The sequence below is a fragment of the Lynx canadensis genome, chromosome X (assembly GCF_007474595.2).
Source record: "Lynx canadensis isolate LIC74 chromosome X, mLynCan4.pri.v2, whole genome shotgun sequence".
In the NCBI taxonomy this organism is placed as follows: Eukaryota; Metazoa; Chordata; class Mammalia; order Carnivora; family Felidae; genus Lynx; species Lynx canadensis.
The window spans coordinates 68,738,833-68,752,760 of record NC_044321.2 but is presented as its reverse complement, the minus strand read 5'-3'; the positions used below and the strand labels follow the sequence as shown (position 1 = coordinate 68,752,760).

Genomic DNA, 13,928 nt, shown 5'->3' with positions numbered 1-13,928 from the left:
CTCTCTTTTTTTTTTTTAACGTTTATTTTTTTTGAGAGAGAGATAGAGCACAAGCAGGGGAGGGGCAAAGAGAGAGGGAGACACAGAATCTGAAGCAGGCTCCAGGCTCTGAGCTGTCAGCACAGAGCCTGACATGGGGCTCGAACCCACAAACCGTGAGATCATGACCTGAGTCGAAGTCTGGCGCTTAACCGACTGAGCCACCCAGGCGCCCCCCAACCACTTCTCAAATAATACAATAGCATTATATTCATATCTATCCATAATCACTCTGAATCTAAATGAACTAAATGCTCCAATCAAAAGATATAGGATATCAAAATGGATTAAAAAAAAAAAAACATGTATATGCTGTCTGTAAGAGACTCATTTTAGACCTAAACAAACTTACAGATTAAAAGTGATAGGATGAAAAACCATCTCTCATGCTAACAAACATCAAAATATAGCCAAACTAGCCACACTTAAAACTACATTTTAAACCAAAGACTATAACAAGAGATAAATAATGGAACTATGTCACAATAAAGGGAATTATACAACAGGAAGATCAAACAATCATAAATATTTCTGCCCCAAACTTGAAAGCACCCATATATCTATATATATAAATTAATAACAAATATAAACTGGGACACCTGGGTGGCTCAGTCAGTTAAGCGTCCAACTCTTGATTTCGGCTCAGGGCATGATCTCACAGTTCATGAGATCAAGCCCCACATTGGGCTCTGCACTGACAGCGACGAGCCTACTTGGAATAATCTCTCTCCCTCTCTCTCTGCCCCTCCCTCACGCTCTCTCTCTCACAGTAAATAAACATTAAAAAAATAACAAACATAAAGAAACTCATTGATAATAACACAATCATAGTAGTGGATTTCAACACCCCACTTAGAGCAATGGACAGCTCATCTAGGCAGAAAACCAACAAGGAAACCGTGGCTTCAAATGACACACTGGACTAGATGGATTTAACATATACAATCAGAACATTTCATCCTAAAGCAGTAGAACACACATTCTCTTCAAGTGCACATGTAACAGTCTCCAGAATACATCTTATACTGGGTCACAAATCAGCCTTCAACAAGTAAAAAAGATTGAAATAATACCATGTATGTTTTCAGACCACAATGCTATGACACTTGAAGTCAACCACAAGAAAAAATGTAGAAAAGACCATACATACATGGAGATAAAAGAAATTCTTGTAAAGAATGAATGGGTTAACCAGGAAATCAAAGACGATATAAAAAAAACTTAGAGACAAATGAGAATGAAAACATAACCGGCTGGAACCTTCGGGATGCAGTAAATGTGGTCATAAGAGGGAAGTATATAACAATATAGGCCTACATCAAGAAAATAACATTCAAATTCACAACCTAAACTTATACCTAAACGAGCTAGAAAAAGATAAGCAAATAAAGCCTAAAGCCATCACAAGAAGGTAAATAATAAAGATTAGAGAGCACAAGTAAACAGTATAGAAACAAATAGAAAAAAAACCTACAACAAACCATCAAAACTAAGAGGTGGTTCTCTGAAAGAATTAATAAAATTGATAAACCCCTAGACAAACTTATCAAAAAGAAAAGAGAAAGGACCCAAATAAATAAAATTACAAATGAAATAGGAGTTATCACAGCCAACACAACAGAAATGCAAACAATTAAAAGACAGTATTATGAAAAATTGTAAGGGAATCCAGGCAATCCGTAAGAAATGGATAAATTCCTAGAAACATACAAACTACCAAAATTGAAACAAGAAATAGAAAACCTGAACAAAAACATAAGCAGCAAAGAAACTGAGTCAGTAATCAAAAATCTCACAACAAACAAAAGCCCAGGGCCAGATGGCTTTGAGGGGAATTCTACCAGATATTAAAAGAAGAGTTAAAACTTATTCTTCTCAAAGTGTTCCAAAAATAGAAATGGAAGGAAAAGTCCAAACTCATTCTATCAAGTCAGCATTACCTTGATTCCAAAATGAGACAAAGACCTCACTAAAAACGAGACTTAAAGGCCAATATCCCTGATGAACATGAATGCAAAAATTCTCAACAAGATTCCAGTAAATTGAATCCAATAGTACATTAAAAAAAATTTAGGGGCGCCTGGGTGGCGCAGTCAGTTAAGCGTCCGACTGCAGCCAGGTCACGATCTCGTGGTCCGTGAGTTCGAGCCCCGCGTCGGGCTCTGGGCTGATGGCTCGGAGCCTGGAGCCTGTTTCCAATTCTGTGTCTCCCTCTCTTTCTGCCCCTCCCCCGTTCATGCTCTGTCTCTCTCTGTCCCAAAAATAAATAAAAAACGTTGAAAAAAAATTAAAAAAAAATTTATATTCACCACAATCAAATGGGATTTATATCTGGGCTGCAGGGCAGTTTCAGTTTTTGCAAATCAAACAACATAATACACTACATTAATAAAAGGAAGGGTAAGAACCATATGATCCTCTCAATAGGTGCAGAAAAAGCATTTGACAAAATACAGCATCCATTCTTGATAAAAACCCTCAACCAAGTAGGTGTAGATGGAACATAACTCGGCATCATAAAAGTCATATACTACAGACCCACAACTAATATTATTGTCATTGGGAAAAACATAGCATTGCCTCTACAGTCAGGAACAAGAAAGGGATGTCTACTCTCACCATTACTATTTAACATAGTACAGGAAGGCTTAGCCTCAGGAATTTAAAAAAAAAAGAAAGAAAAAGCATCCAAATCAGTAAGAAACATGTCAAACTTCCACTGCTTGCAGATGACATTATACTGTATGCAGAAAACCTGAAAAACTCTGCCAAAAAATTGCTAGGATGCATGAATTCAGCAAAGACATGGGATATAATATCAACATACAGAAACGTGTGGCAATTCTGTACACCAGTAACAAAGCAGAAGAAAAAGGAATGTTTCAATTTACAATTGTACCAAAATCAATTAACAGACCTAGGAATAAACCTATCCAAAGAGGTAAAACATCTGTACTCAGAAAACTTATGAAAGAAACTGAAGAAGACAGAAAGAAATTGGAAAAAATTCCATGCTCCTATTTTAAAGAAAAAATGTTGTTAAAATGTCTATACTAGCCAAAGCAATCTACACGTTTAATGCAAACCCTATCACAATACCACCAGCATTTTCACAGAACTAGAAGAAACAATCCAAAAATTGATATGGAACCACAAGACTGCAAATAAATAGTCAAAGCAATCTTGAAAAAGAAAAGCTGGAGGCATCACGATTCTGGATGTGAAACTATATTGCAAAGCTGTGGTGATCAAAATGGTGTGGTACTAGAACAAAATAACAGTATGGAGTTTCCTCAGAAACCTAACAACAGAACTTCCCTACGATCCAGCAATGGCATTATTAGGTATTTACCCAAAGGATACAAAATACAGATATGAAGAGGTACATGCACCCCAATGTTTATTGGCAGCATTATCAACAATAGCCATACTATGGAGAAAGTCCAAATGTCCATCTGGTGAATGCATAAATCAGATCTGGTATATATATAAGGAATGGAATATTTCTCAGCCATCAAAAAGAATGAATTCTTGCCATTTGCAATGTCATGGATGGATCTAGAATGTATTATGCTAAGTGAAATAAGTCAATCAGAGAAAGACAAATATCATATGACTTCACTGATATGTGGAATTTAAGAAACAAAACAGACGAACATGTGGGGAAAAGGGTGAGAAAGAGAAGGAAACAAACCAAAAAAGCCTATTAAGGATAGAGAATAAACTGAGGGTTGATGGCAGGAGGTGAGTGGGAGATGGACTAGATGGGTGATGGGTATTAAGGAGAGCACTTGTGATGAGCCCTGGGTTTTGTATGTAAGTGATCAATCACTGAATTCTACTCCTGAAACCAATACACCAATATTGTACTGTACATTAATTAAAATTTAAATTAAAAACAAAACAAAAAAAGTAACCCAGACTCTTAAATACAGAGAAGAAACTGGTAGTTGCCAGGGAAATTAACGAGGGTGGGTAATGGGTGAAATAGATAAAGGGAGTTAAGCATACACTTATCTTGATGAGTACAGAGAAATGTATACAATTGTTCAATCACTATATTGTAAACCTAAAACTATAATACTGTATGTTAATTATACTTGAATTAAAAAAATTACAAATGCCAATAATCCAACTAAAGCAAGATCAATCTCACTTAGAACTGAAATGCAAACAAGCAAAAAAATACAAAGTCTCAGAAGCACAGAGCAGAATAGTGGTCACCAGAGGTGGGTGGAGGAGGAAATGTGGAGGTGGCCAAAGAGTAAAGTTTCAGTTATTAAAGAATAAGTTCTAGAAATATAGTTAGTGTACGGTGACTATAGTTAACTATATTGTATTGTATACTTGAGATTCATATTGTATACTTGAAATTTGTTAAGAGGGTAGATCTCAAGTGTTTTCCTTTCCAAACATACACAAAAGAAAATGTTAAGTATTTGAGGTGACAGATCTGTTAATCAGCTTCATTGTGATAATCATTTCATAATATATACATGTCAAAACATCAAGTTTTATACCATGTATACATATATACACATATATATGTATAGATACATATAATATATATACATATATATGTGTATATACATATATATGTACACATACATACATATAATTCCTATTTGTCAGATATAAAGTTGAGAAAAAAGATTTCAACTCTACTGTGAGAATTCTGTTTCCACTGAAGGAAGAACATTCTTACTATAGATTAGAAGCCTTACTATAGATTACTATAGGGCTTAAATGGGACTTACTATATAAATACAACTTGTTTGTACTCTCAGAAATTCTAATTAGATTAAGTAAGCTATAAAGTCACAAAAAAACACATTTAAATTAAATTGAACCAAAGTAACTAGAACCCTCAAATCAATATTTCTTCTCTGTTATTTTTTTGGTAAAAACAAGCCAATGACAGTAAGTCAAACTCATATCACAGAAATATTTAAAAAAGTAACATGCAATGATATCTATGGCTGATTGTATACACACAGCACAGTTGCATTATTTTACAGATCTGAATAATGCAAATTTCATGGTTTAAAGAAATGATTACCCCCTGGCTCTGCAGTTTCCTAATAGACAAATTTAATTATATTCACCAGATGGTACTTAATAAGATAGGAGTATACTGAAACTTTTTAAAAAGATGTTTAACCAACAAGAATTGAACTATAAAAGGATTTTCGAGTTAACCACAAATTTACCAGAAGATTCACAATTAACCAGGACACCTCAATCATGTTTTGGTTTAGTAGAGGCTTTATTGTAAATAAATTTAAAAAGAGGCAAAACTCACTTTACCTGGAAATATTGCATGCAAATCACATTTTCATTCCTTCATAATTCTAAGTTCTTCAAATACTGGATCCCATCTTTGGGAATATTTTCTAGTACCTAGCTGGCAACCAACTTAGATAAGTAATTCAATTAAATTCTATTTTAAATGTATTGTGAAATACAATAAATACCAAGGAATTCTGTGTATTCTATAATAAAGAGCACAAAGTTACTTGAAAATTAAGTAATATGTAAATTCAACTATGTGGGACAAATGCTACTTACCCTCCTACCTAGATTTTCAGCTTTCCAAGATGAGTGTCAAAGTAAGCTAAAAAAAATCATCATCTCTCTAAGATTAATAAAAAAGAGAAAGAACACTAATAGTTAACAAGTATGTAGGGAAGTGGATCTATCCCAGACTGCTAATGAAAATTAATAAAACATTACCCAGTGCTTATAACAGTGCCTCTTATAACAGTGCCTCACACACATACAAGAGGAATTCAGGAAATATTTTTGGTTAAATGAGTACTACCTTTATGCATTTCGATTTGGCACTGTATTGATATATATATATTTTTAATTTCTTTTAACATTTATTCATTTTTGAGAGAAAGAGACAGAGCACGAGTTGGGGAGGGGTGGAGAGAGAGGGAGACAAAGAATCTGAAACAGGCTCCAGGCTCTGAGCTGACAGCACAGAGCCTGATGAGGGGCTCAGACTCACAAGCCATGAGATCATGATCTGAGCCAGAATCAGACACTTAACCAACTGAGCCACCCAGGCACCTCCCTATATTGATAATTTTTATGCTTTCTGGCCTACAATTCCATTTCTAGAAATTTATTTTAAGTAAATATTGATAGATGAACATAAAGATTTGTGTACAAGGTATTTTATCAAAGTACTGATTATAATAGCATAATAACTGGAAATATGCTAAGTTTCCAAAAAATTATGTAAACTGTAGTTTGATAATGGTACATTCATATATTTATGCCACCATTAAGAATTCTCTCCAATGTCATCCAACTAGTCAGTGGTGGAGTCAGAATTCAGATTCAAACTTACATATATTTCTCTAAGAATGTAGATAAATCTGAGGTGACTTAAGACTAGAAAAGATAAAAAGTACAATGGTGAACAGGGCACTGGGTGAGGGGTTGCTATTAGTAGCACAGTCTCAGTAGGCAGTATGAGTTTGGCTAAGGGCCAGGTCCCCAGGAAGACAGCAGGGAACCAGCTTTCTGGGATCCTAGAGACAAGAGAGGAAGAGGAGTTCTATCAGACGACTTATGGGGGTTTCACAGAGGAATTAGGAGATGATGAGTATCAAGGGCACCAGTCAAACACAGAGGATTAGGTGGACTAGGACTCTGACATCAATGAAGGGGATGAACCATTCAGGGATAGAGAAGCAGAAGAGCCAAGAAGGAAGCTCTGAATAGTTACCAAAGCAATAAGGAGCCTCTCAAGAGCCTGAGGACTCGAAATGTCAGCACTCCAGCTGGTAGCTCTCAGAAGGCCTGAGAAGACAAGGCACTACTGCCACTAGAACTAGAGGAACATGGCTCTGACAGAATTCCATGCATCAGTCTACAGGTGAGCATACATTCCAGACATTCCTTTGGGTACAGGGGAGAACAAGATCAGAGGAGTTCAACTTATGTTCACTGGAGACATATGTACAGCTCGAGGCTGACAAAAAGCAAGTACAGAAGAAGTGGAAGTGCCCTAGGCCCATAAACACCTATCATTTGGTGACAGTGCCACTTGTTGGGGAGCCAGGTCCTAAAGAAGAGAATGTGAACGTGGAAGGACTGGATACTGCTCCCATTGCTTCTGCACTGACTACCCATGACAGTCCTGAACCCATCATGCCTCCTGCTTGCTGCTCCCATACCTTTACCACTTTTAGTGATTATACATTCAAGGAATGATGTCCTCTAGGGTAGCTCCCAAAGGTCCCTGTTCCGGAGGTCTGCCCTGTGACCCATGACCCAACCCTGTACCGGGACCATGTCACAGACATCAGCTGTGCCACTGCTTGAGCCTTCAAGATCATCAAGTAGTAGAGCACTGCCTAGAGGCTGCTACCCACTGCCTCAGTACTGGGCCCTGGCCCACCAGATCCCAAGCCCCTGGCTGGCTCTGGGACGCAAGCCTACCACCACAAAATTATAGTCAAATAAAGAGATGTTTAGTCCTTAGAAACTTCTTTCCTGCCCTGACTTGGGGCTTTTAACGTTCCCCCTCCTCTCCCTGCTTCTCCCCTTTGTCATCTCTGAGCTTTTCCCAAAGTTCTCCTGGTTTTATGTGGGGGATAAGCTTAGGAATCCCCCGGACTTACACCAATGGGTTAACAAGGCATAAAGAAGTACAAAGTCATAACATGTTCACACACAAGTTTGGGTACACCAGATTGGCACCCCAAGAATAGGAGGGTGCAAAGGCAACCTGAGAATAGGGAGGCACAAAGGCACGAGGAACAGGGCGGTGCAAAGGCACCCCAAAATAGAGACTGGGTGCAGAGCCCCCAGAATAGAGAGGGAGAGGCAAAGGCCTAAAATAGGAACGGGCGCAAAGGTGCCCAATATATAGGTATATAAAATAAACAAGATTAGATATTCAGGGTGGAAGCACCCCCATTTAGTACTGTAGCAGAAAAGCTGCTTTCACAAGAAGATAGGGCCAGGTTAGGTAAACTGGTAATTAGACTATGGACCCCTGCACTGCAGGCGAAGCAGCCCAGAGCAGAGATGGTTAACAAAAGAAAAGGTGCCTTATTAACCCTGATGTTATTTCCCCTATCTGTCTCATCCCCTAGGCTAGCTAAGATAAACAGAGATGCTGCCTCATATCCGCTGTAAAGAACCTTCCTCCCAACTGCCTGGTGCCCGGATTTTGTTTTGTATTAACCCAAACCCCTAACCATGAATATCTTCAAGAACCCCTTTCCCTCACGTCCACAAGTTAATGTTCACAGATTCATTGTCCCTTTGTGCATGCCCATCGCCATGTTTGTAAGCCTTCTGATTCTAATAAAAACGGGACAAGGACCCTTATTCGGGGCTCTTGTCTTTTCCCGGACATTAGCCATCTCTCACTTTCAATCCTGAGTCCTGCTCTTTTGCTAGACAAGAGAGAACTCTAGACCCATAGTCTACGACAGTTTTATTTGTGTTTTTTAATCTAATAAAAGAGAAAGATCCCCCTAAAAAAAGTACAATGGCAAGGAGAAATCAATAACCACAATTAGATATGATAGACTGGATCAGTAAGATTTAAGTTAAACAGGCATAATTGTCCCTAGTCTACATGCATAAGTACAGATTGGAAAAAGACATAGCTTATCAGTAGCCCATGTAAAGAGGTTGAATTAATTTTAGAGAACTCCAACTTCACTATGTCATGGTTAAAGGTAAATTATAAGCAAGGTTGACTGTAAGGACACTTAAATATAAATATAAAAATGAATGTGTTCTTAGATAGTATAAATAGAAATATATTACCTAGAACAAGAGAAGTCAGAATCTGACTCTATTCTATAGTTGTCAAAATACATCTGTTAGAAAACACTATGCTACATATTTTTGGCAAAGAATGATCATTATACATAAGAACTCCAATTTATGGTATATGAGGATTAAAATTAATAATATACTTATCCAGTATGCAAAATTAGTTAAAGTATAACTGAAATATGCAGTGTTGTTTTATGGAAGAGGGATGAAATTTTTTCTGTATAGCACCAACCGAAGAGCAGCAAAGCAAATGGATAGAACTTATTATGAGACAGGTTTGTGTTTGACATAAGGAAAGACCTTAGGTAAAATGAGAGCTGCCAGAAAATGGATGGACTGCCTTAGGTTCTTTTATCCAGAGTTTCATTATGTAAAAGATAAATGGCCACTCTGTGTGCCTATCATAGAGGGGATTACAGAACCATACAGAAGACTAAACTAGAAAATATCCAAGGTCACTTTCAAAACTGAGGTCTTAATGAATTTCTTAAACAAAGGTTTGCAAATATCAGGTATGCTCACATAAATTTGTTGAGAAAAAAATCAAACTGCTTATAATTACTAAGCCCCTGTACATTGTTATTCACTAAGAAAAATTAGTAACTTTTTTTCCATTGAAGTTAGGATTTTAGATGCTTTATTTTTAATCCAACTTTTATTTAAATCTTAGTTACATACAGTGTAATACTGGTTGCAGGAGTAGAATTTAGTTATTTGTAACATACATATAACACATAGTGCTCTTCATAAAAAGTGCCCTCCTTAATACCCATCACCCATTTAGCCCATACCCCACCCACCTATCTCCATCAACCCTCAGTTGGTTCTCTATCATTAACAATCAAATGGTTTGTTTCCCTCCCTTTTCCCCCCATGCTACATATTGATCTATTTTGTTTCCTAAATTCCACATATGAGTGACATCATATGGTATTTGTCTTTCTCTGATTGACTTATTAATGCTCAGCATAATACATTCTAGCTCTATCCATATACTTGCAAATAGCAAAATTTCATTCCTTTTGATGGCTAAGTAGTATTCCATCATATATATAAAATTTCTTTATCCAGTCATCAGTCGATGGACACTTAGGCTTTTTCAATAGTTTAGCTATTGTTGATAATGTTATTAAAATCAGGGTGCATGTTGCCATGAATTAGTATTTTTGTATCTTTTGGATAAATACCTAGTAGTGCAATTTCTGGGTCATAGGGTAGTTTTAACTTTTTGAGGAAATTCCATACTGTGGCTGAACCAATATGAATTCCTACCACAGTATAAGAGGGTTCCCCATTTGCCACAATCTTGCCAACATCTCGTTTCCTGTGTTGTCAATTTTAGCCATTGTGAAAGGTGTGAGGTGATATCTTATTGTGGTTTTGACTGGTATTTCCCTGATGATGAATGATGACGATCTTTTCATATGACTGTTAGCCACCTGGAAGTCTTCTTTGGAGAAGTGTCTATTCATGTCTTTTGCACATTTCTTCACTGGATTGTTTTTTTGGGTGTTGAGTTTGATAAGTACTTTATAGATTTTGCATACTAACCCTTTACCTGATAAGTCATTTGCAAACATCTTCCCCCATTCCATGGGCTGCCTTTTAGTTTTGTTGATTGTTTACTTCACTGTGAAGAAGCTTTTTATCTTGATGAGATCCCAATAGTTCATGTCTACTTTTGTTTACCTTTCCTCCACTGACATGTCTAGTAAGATACTCTGGCCAAGGTCAAAGAGGTGGCTGCCTGTGTTATCTCATTGGAGTTTGATGGTTTCCTGTCTCACATTTAGGTCTTTCATCCATTTAGAATTTATGTTTGTATATGGTGTAAGAAAGTGGTCATTCTCTGCGTGTCAATGCCCAGTTTTCCCAACACCATTTGTTGAAGAAACTGTCTTTTCCATCAGATATTCATTCCTGCTTTATCGAAGATTAGTTGACCATATAAATGTGGGTCCATTTCTGGGTTTTCCATTCTGTTCCATTGATCTACATATCTAGTTTTGTGCCACTACCATTCTGTCTTGATGACTACAGCTCTGTAATTCAGCTTGATGTCTGAAATTGTGGTGTCTCCAGCTTTGCTTTTTTTTCAGGATTGCTTTGGTTATTCAGAGTCTTTTATGGTTCCATGAAAATTTTAAGATTGTTCTAGCTCTGAGAATAATTCTGGTGTATTTTGATAGGGGTTGCAGTAAATGTTTAAGTTTTTTTGGTTATTATAGACATTTTAACAATGTTTATTCTTCTAATCCATGAGCATGGAAAGTATGCCATTTCTATGTGTCCTCTTCAATTTCCTTCATAACCATTCTATAGTTTTCGGAGTACAGATCTTTTACCACTTTGAGTATGTTTTTTCCTAGGTCTATTATTGTTTTTACTGCAACTGTCAATGGGGTTATTCCTTCATTTCTTTTTCTGCTGCTTCATTATTGGTAAATAGAAATGCACCATATTTCTGTATGTTGATTTCTTTTCCTGCAACTTTGCTAAATTCATGTGTTAGTGATGGCAATTTTTTGGAGTATTTCAGGTTTTCTACATAGAGTTTCATATCATTTGCAAACAGTGAAAGTTTGACTTCTTCCTTGCTGATTTGGATGTAATTTCTTTTTGTTGTCTGATTGCTGAGGCTAAGAGTTCCAGTACTATATTAAATAATAATGAGTGGACATCCATGTCTTGTTCTTGACCTTAGAGGAAAAGCTCTGTTTTTCCCCATTGGGGATGATATTAGCTGTGGGTCTTTCATATATAACTTTTATGATGATGAGTTAGGTTCAATCTGTATCTACTTGGTTGAGGGTTTTTATCAAGAATGGATGCTGTATTTTGTCAAATGCTTTTTCTGCATTTATTGAATCATATGGTTCTTACCCTTTATTTTATTAATACAGTATATCACACTGTTTGTGTAGCCCAGGAATAAATCCCAGATGATCGTGGTGAATGATTCTTCTAACGTACTGTTGGGATTCAATTTGATAGTATCTTGTTGAGAAATGCTGCATCCATGTTCATCAGGGATATTAGCCTGTAAATCTCCTTTTCAGCAGGGACTCTGTCTCATTTGGAATCATCAAAAAGCCAAACACAGGGCTCGAACTCAAAACCATGAGATCATGACCTGAGCTGAAATCAAGAGTCAAACGCTTAACCTACCAAGCCACCCAGGCACCCCTGCGTTTTGTTTTTTTTATATCTGTTCTGATACTCTATGTGTTTTGATAAGAGCATTTAGTCCATTTATATTCAGAGTAATTATTGATAGATATGAATTTAGTGCCATTGTGTTACTTGAAATTGGTGTTTCTGACGATGTTCTCTGTTCTTTTGTAGTGGTTGCTGCTTTTGGTTTATCCCCCCCACCAAAAGAGCCCCTTTAATATTTCTTATAGGACTTTTTTAGTGGTCACAAACTCCTTTTGTTTTGTCTGGGAAACTCTATCTCTGCTTCTATTCTGAATGACAGCCTGCCGGATAAAGTATTCTTGGCTGCATATTTTTCCCATTCAACACATTGAATATATCATACTACTCCCTTCTGGCCTGCCAAGTTTCTCTACAAAGATATGTTGGGAACCTGATGTCTTTCTTTGTAGGTTAAGGACTTTTTCCCCTTGCTACTTTCAGGATTCTTTCCTTTCCTTATCTATGTATTTTGTGAATTTGACTATGATATATCTTGGTTATAGTCAGCTTTGTTGAATTAATCAGAGTTCTCTGTGCATCTTGGATTTTGATGCCTATTTACTTCCTCAGATTAGGGATGTTTTCAGCCAAAATTTGCTCATATAAAGCTTCTGCCCCTTTCTCTTTCTCTTCTTCTGAGATGCCTATGATACAAATATTATTCTGTTTAAGGAGGTATTGAGTTCTATATATATTTGTAATCCAATACCTTTCTTTCCCTCTTTACTTTGGCTTCAGTTTCTTCCCATAATTTTATCTTCTATATCACTGATTGGTTCCTCTGCTTCATCCATCCTCAATGTCTGCATATATTTGGTTTTGCATCTTGGTTACAGCATTTTTTTATTTCAGCCTGAGTAGTTTTTAGTTCTTTTATCTCTACAGTAAGGAATTCACTAGTGTCTTCTATTATTTTTTCAATCCCAGCTAGTGTCCTTATGATTATTGTTTTAAAGTTTGGTTCAGACATCTTACTTGTATCTATATTGATTAAATACCTGGCTGTGACATCCTGTTCTTTCTCTTGGGGTGAATTCCTCCATCCTGTCATTTTTGTCCGGATCACTGCTTTTTTGTATGATTGTTTAAAAAGCCTATTATTGGGACACCTGAGTGGCTCAGTTGGTTAAACATCCGACTTCAGCTCAGGTCATGGTCTCATGGTTCTTGTGTTCGAGCCCCATCATTGGGCTCTGTGCTGACGGCTCAGAGCCTGGAGCATGCTTCGGGTTCCATGCCTCCCTCTCTCTCTGCCCCTCCCCCACTCATGCTCTGTCTACGTCTCTCAAAAATAAATTAAAACCTTAAAAAATTTTTTATAAAAGAAGCTACGTCCTAGGTGTGTTTTGGTCTGCTTGTTAAAAGAAGCTAGATCCAAAAAAGGTAAAATAATAAAATTAAATTAATTTTTTTTAAATAAATAAAATAAATTATTCTGTATCCCATACAAAAAGATTAATAAAAACAAAGGAAGTTAGATCCTATTTCCCCTAGGGCTTAAGCTTTGTAGCACTTTATGATCACTAGATTTGGTACACACAAGGGGGTTTGTGCTGGTTGTCTGGGGATGGGGATGGGGCCCGGATTCTCAGGCAGACTTGTCCTAGGAGAGATTTACCTGCACTTTTTCCTTACCTCTGAGGAAGCCTTCAGAGAAGAGGAAATGATGACCACTCCTGTATCCCAGGCTTCTCTCAGATCACTGCCTTCACCCTGCCTGCATCTGAGCTGTCTGCCTGCAAGCTGGCACAGCACTCCTGTGTTTTATCTCAGGCATGCAGCTGGTTTTTCAAAACTCCAAATCCAAGAGATCCTAGTGGCACAGACCTGTGCAGATCCTCTGGGGGAGGGTCTCACTGCACTGTGGCAGGACATCAGCT

General features: G+C 37.1%; 1 protein-coding gene and 1 pseudogene across 3 annotated transcripts in view; one reads left to right on the top strand and one right to left on the bottom strand.

The window, feature by feature from the left end:
• APOOL (apolipoprotein O like) overlaps positions 1–13,928 on the bottom strand; it is a 102,979-nt gene that overhangs the window by 45,369 nt on the left and 43,682 nt on the right. The gene's annotated exons all lie outside the window — the stretch shown is intronic.
• LOC115507164 lies at positions 6,522–7,540 on the top strand (annotated as a pseudogene).